Genomic DNA, 6,451 nt, shown 5'->3' with positions numbered 1-6,451 from the left:
ATAGTATTGCTCCCGAATGCGTCTGAAGGTCTTGGTACACCCCTTATGACCTCCGATAAGACTTGAATGGAACTCATGTATAATAGTCTTTCTCTGATCGATAGGAGGGGTTGTTATTTCTCCAGAACAGAGAGTAACTACTATTTTGCTTCCAAAAAATGCTCTGCGTATAGTCTTTTGCAGTGCATTTGCGGGGAGCTTATTCAAGCCATCTCCAGTCTTAGAAATTCGAACCGAATCAATCCTTGTGTTCTCCATAGCGATTCGCAGTCGACGCAATTTGTCTTGCAATTCAATGGAAGATAATCGCTCGTAATAATTGTTTTTACTAACAATAGTAAATGTTCGCGTGCTGCCCACTTGCGAGACAATAACTTGTCCAAGCTTTGACTCGCATTTACGCAGTTTCTCAGGGTTCACAAAATCTAAATCGATCAGAGCCTCAGAAATAGGAGTGTCTAATGTCATATTGGCTAAGACGAAGTGGGCATAATTGTCGTGAATCGTCGTTAATTGATCCCGGCTTGACTTCATGCTTATAGGGTTAATTTCAAGACTTTTGAAATCGACTGGATCGAGATCGCGTGTGACTGGCAGGTACATAGGTTCTACAATCGTGGGTATAGTTTCGTAGAGACCTGTGATTACAGGCGATTTTCCTGCATGAAGAAGGGGTGCTGGGAGGACGAAGTCCATGGAAGACTTCCTGCGTTGTTCATTTGCACTTATACTTGGTGCAACAGGCGTGGAAGATGCATCTGGCAATTTGAAAGGAACTGGAGATGATGATTCGTCTGATCCCGTGACGGTTACCTCATCATGATTTCTGATAACTGTCTCATTATAATCAGGTGCAGTCAAAGTTTGCTCCGACTTCGAATCAGAGGCGCTGTGACGTGCAGGACGCACAAGTGTGGGAAGGAAATCATTGATTTCTTCGCCGTTGTCAACAGTGCGCTCATCTTCGCTGGTCATTTCAGTATCTGTAAATTGCGCTTTCACTTTGTGCCGCCGCGGGGGCACATAATCGGGATCGTCTTCATAGCGAGAAGTACATTTTCGCGGATAAAATACTCTCTTTTTTCTCGAAACCGTCTTTTCAGACTCCTCAGCTGATGAGTCCGATGATTCAGCGAAAGCTGGAGCCAGTGAGGCCTGGCTTCGTGTGCGAACGCGCGCAAGAACTTCAGGGCTACTCGACGGGGCAGCAGAAGACGGATGCAGAGGGTCGAACATAACAAATTTACGCGGCCGTCCGCGGCCTCGCTTCTCCACCGGAGTCTGAGTAATGGCGAAACACTTTGCCCCGCTTTCGTCAACCGGATTTCTTGACAAAGCGTCCGCGTTCTTGTCAATTTTACCCAGTTTATACTTAATTTCGTGAGTAAAATCTTTCAACATTTCCCTCCAGCGCATTAATCTGGAAGAAGGATCCTTCACGGAGTACATCCAGACTAGAGCCTGATGATCGGTCACTATTATAAATTTTTGTCCGTAAAGAAAATGTCTGAAGTGTTTAACGAATGTCACTATGGACAGACACTCCTTCTCGGTCGTGTTGTAATTACTCTCCGCGGGAATCATTGTCCGCGAAGCATAAGCGACCGGTAGATCTTCACCCAGTTTACCCTGACTTAAGACAGCACCCATCGCGGAAATTTCTGAACAGCTGCAACCTTTCGCGGATCGGGTCATACTCCCTCTTCCGAAACTATGTGACCGAGATAACAGTCTTTGGAGGACAAAAATACACACTTATCTGGCTGTAATCGAAGTCCCGCATTGACGAGGCGCTTAAGAAGTCGCTCGCATTTAACCCTTTGCTCCTCAAGCGATTTCGCGTAAACAATAATATCATCCCATGAGAAACCGATCCATTAAGCGCTGAAAGGTAGCCGGAGCTCCCTTCAGTCCCATAGGCATACGCAAAAATTCGTAATGGCCTTCCGGTGTTGTGAAGGCTGTTTTCTCCCTGTCAGCGGGGTTCATCCGGATTTGATAAAATCCCGGGGCTAGGTCGAAAACTGAGAAATATTTTGCGCCGCCCAATTGATCGAGAATCTCTGCGATGTTAGGTAAAGGGTAGGCGTCGCCGATGGTCTTTTCGTTTAATGCGCGAAAATCGATAACCATTCACCATTGCGTGTTCCCATATTGATCTGGTTTTTTGGGAATAATTAAAGCAGGCGCGTTATATGGCGAACTTGACTCAGTGATCACATCCGTGTCTTTGAGTTTCTTCGCGCATTCTCTGGCTATTTCGCGATGAGCTAGTGGATGACGTTGTTGGTGCTTATTAACCGGCACATTATCGGTAGTTGGAATGTAGTGTTCGGCGAAAGTAGTTTTTCGAAATTCATCACCCGGAACACAAAATAACGAGGGATATGCCTCAACAAGATCAAGCACATGCTCGCGCAGCTTACCGCTCTTAAATCTGTCCAAGTTCAGTTTCTCGAGAATAGTTTTCATGCGCTCTGCTTCGGGCAAAGTCGGTGTAGATTGATCATTTAAAATCCGTTCTTCCTCAGGATCATACAAGTCGTAAGGAATCAACTCCTGGGGGTCAATTTCGATGTTGATATTATCGGAGTTTGTATTTATAGCAAGCACATGGCAGTGCCCATTTTCGACTGTCACGGCTGCGTTCCCTATAAATATTTCGTCCCCTGCATCAAGCAACGGTAAGTATCCTTCCTTAACCTCAGGATTAGTGACTTTTACGGGTACGACCTGTCGAGTCCGAGCGGACAAGCAGAAAATTTCCTCTTTACGTGCATTAAACTCAGCGGCTGTTGCAACGTTCTTGTCACACTCGGGAACCCTTTTCGGGGGCCCGGGGTTCAAAAATGGAAGAGGACGCATTGGGTTGCTGTCGGTAACAATCGTTCGGTGGTAAAAGGAAATTTCTGTTTTATCCTCCTCACAATAATCTGCACCCAAGATTCCGTTCGCGGCGATTGGCAATTTTGCTTCTACCACGTGAAACAAATACTTTTGCCCATTTATTTCGATAAGGGCAGAACCAACTGTAACCATACTATGACTTGTGACACCAGTGATAATAAGGCTGTCATAGGTGTCGATAAGAGTTCCCAACTCAAGATGATCCAATTCGATCAAACTGACTTCGGAACCACAATCGACCATTATGACCGCACTTCCTCCTCGCAAAGACTTCGAAAGTAGCCTCACTTCTGGACATTTTCAGCGGGTGCTATTCCCTTTTACGTTACTCGCAGAAACCGCGATGCCGCAATACACGGTTCTTTTAGATCCAGACTGGCGCTCGACGGTTTTTGTGTCTGTCGAGCGCACATCGAGTTTAAATGTTTGGAAAAAAATCACTGGGAGGGGAGGCTGGTGCACACATTGATACGGTTTTCAAACTTGATTGAGATAATTTTTGACCTGTCGGAATATTTGCATTTTTCGCGGGCGTTTTCGGAATGAAGCCCTCAAGTTCAGTGCAGCAATTTGGACACCAAGGCTTATTAGAACTGCGATTTTCGTAAGTAGCTAGAAGATTTTTTTCTTGCAATTCTAAATTTCCAGCTTTCTCTCTAGTGAGCAACGCAACTCGACCAGATGGCCCTGATGAAGAATATCGTGAGGGACTATGAGATCTTGCTGTGAGAAAATGTCTATTTTCTTCTGCTGCAGGGTCGCGGCTGGCGCGAAAAGAGCTCGGCGTTTGTATTCTCGCGACAGGAGAAGCGTCCTGCGACCCCCAGCCATGATGTTCGGACATATCTTTAACTCGCAAGTGTGCTCGATGTGCAACTTTTATAGCTTCCTCGAGAGTAGCAGCGTTGGCACCAGATACGCGAATCTCAATACTCCCGCGGAGCCAGCGAATAAACTGATCACGTGCTTGATCGTTAACTAATTTCATATGGGTCTCGATTTCAGCAGCGGTGTATTTTTCGTTCAAAGAAGCTTTAATACTCTTTACGAGTTTTTTCACGCGCCTACCATATTCCAAGGTGCTCTCGTCACGCCCCATTTTTACACGTCCCAACTACACGAGATAGTGGCTTGTAGAAAACTTATCCAACCCCAAATGGGACTTCAGATGTTCTGAGAGTGCCTTTATAGTTTGGAAAGTGCTTCCCTCACACACGTCACGGGCAACGCCTTTCAGCTTAGACGAGAGTCCTTGAACGAACCGATTTTCCGCGATTCCGGCCGCGAGAAGGTGAGCATTTTCAGCCTCCTGGATAAACCCGCGCAACTCGGAAGGGGTACCGTCAAACAAAGGCACGTTCGCATAAGCCGATTGCAAGGTTAAATGTTCGGTCATTTTTGACATAATATCAAGCATAGCCTGCGCGTTTTCGGCCATGGTTGTCGAGAGAATTTAACACAATTTGGTAAACTCTAATTTGCCTATCCGATAGGTTAAGAACTCTGTTCGAGAGGGAAAATAACTAAATACAAAAATAGATTAACATTTAAAAATCATTTTCGAAGCAAAGAAAACACGTATTAAAATGCGGACAAACCAAAAAGACGCACGATCTACTTAGTAGTTGAAAACTTGAAAGGAGCAATAAAATGTAAAACTGAAGTTTAGAACAAAATATTTCGAACAGATTGATAAAATCAAATTGGCACTTTCTTATTCTACGGATAGATCGGAAAAGGGAATTGCTGCTGTTTCATTTTACAGAGCTCCAGAAAGCAGTAGCAACTCAGGAAAATGAAAGATTTATGCTGAAATTTGGAAATTATGGAATTTTGAATCCTTTCTGACTTTATATGTATATATATATATTTTTTCGAATTTATTATTTGCAAAACAAGTTAGCAAATAATATCCCACCGCTGTCACCAAATTTTCCCCTGTTACGTCCGGATCGGGCTTACAGAAGGGCTATAATAGTAGGATTGTTTAAATGCAAGGAGCATGAGCAAACCATAAAGAAACTTATTTATTTCGCTTAAGTCTCCCGAGCGGCTGAGAGACTTAAGAGAGTGGGTATTACTAGGCAGTCTGATAAGTACCTGAAAATTCTAAGAGATGGCATTAGTATTCACTAATGTGAACCATTTTCGTCGAGCTTGATCCTTCAAATGACGCCTATCAAAACTTCAGCCATTTATGTTTACGCATTTACAAGTTACAGCACTGAGAAACGACTAACCTCCGAGTTTTTTTTAATATGGAAAAATCTGAGTTTCGGGTTTTGATCAAACACTACTATCTTCGCAAGAAAACGATATCCGAGACCAACGCCAAGCTGGATAAGTATTGCCCGGACTCTGCACCGTCGATTGGAACGATTCATAAGTGGTTTACCGAGTTTCGTTGTGGCCGTACGAGCACAGTTGATGCTGAACGATCTGGGCGCCCAAAAGAGGTCACTACACCAGAAAATGTCGAAAAAATCCATGATATGATGTTGAATGATCCCAAAGTAAAATTGAGAGCGGTAGCTAATGCTGTAGGCATATCATTGGAACGTGTGGGCAATATCGTGCATTCAGTTTTGGACATGAAGAAACTCTGCGCGCGATGGGTGCGGCGTTTGCTCACAGTGGACCAAAAACGAATTCGTGTGACAACTTCCCAGCAGAATTTGGCATTATTTTCGCATAAGCCGACCGAGTTTTTGCGCCGATTCATAACCATGGATGAAACGTGGATCCACTAATACACTCCTGAGTCAATGCAACAGGGAAAACAGTGGGTTCCACCGGGCCAAAGTGCTCCGAAGCGTCCAAAAACGCACATTGGGTCGGAAAGGTTATGGCCTCCGTATTTTGGAATGCACATGGCATAATATTCGTGGACTATCTTGAAAAAAGTAAAACCATAACCGGAGCATACTATTCATCATTATTGGATCGATTGAAAATCGAAATCGCCGAAAAACGACCGCATTTGAAGAAGAAAAAACCGCTCTATCATCACGACAATGCACCTGTTCATTCATGCTTAGTTGCACAAGCAAAATTGCATGAAATCGGCTTCGAATTGGTTCCTCAGCCACCGTATCCACCAGACCTGGCCCCCAGCGACTATTACTTGTTCCCTAACCTGAAGAGATGGCTCACCGGTAAGCGTTTTTACTCAAATGAGGAGCTCATAGCTGAAACTGAGGCGTATTTTGGAGACCTTCCGATCGAGTACTATTCGGACGGTATCAAAAAGTTAGAAAATCGTTGGACTCGCTGTATCGACCTAAAAGGAGAGCATGTTGAAAAATAAAACCGACTTGGGCCAAAAAAACGACTCCATCTTTCATTTTTCAGGGACTTATCAGACTGCCTAGTACTTTGTTAAAGGGAGGTCCCACCTTGTTTTGCAAGTTATATATACAAAGATAAAAATTAAGTAAAATAATAATAAATCAGGAGAAGAATGAAAATTCAAATAATTGATGCTTGGGAGTAGCAAGCCTTTATTATAAACAATTGAAAGAAAGATCGGCAAGTAACGCCACAG

The sequence above is a fragment of the Belonocnema kinseyi genome, chromosome 8 (assembly GCF_010883055.1).
Source record: "Belonocnema kinseyi isolate 2016_QV_RU_SX_M_011 chromosome 8, B_treatae_v1, whole genome shotgun sequence".
Classification (NCBI taxonomy): Eukaryota; Metazoa; Arthropoda; class Insecta; order Hymenoptera; family Cynipidae; genus Belonocnema; species Belonocnema kinseyi.
This window is presented reverse-complemented; position numbering follows the sequence as displayed.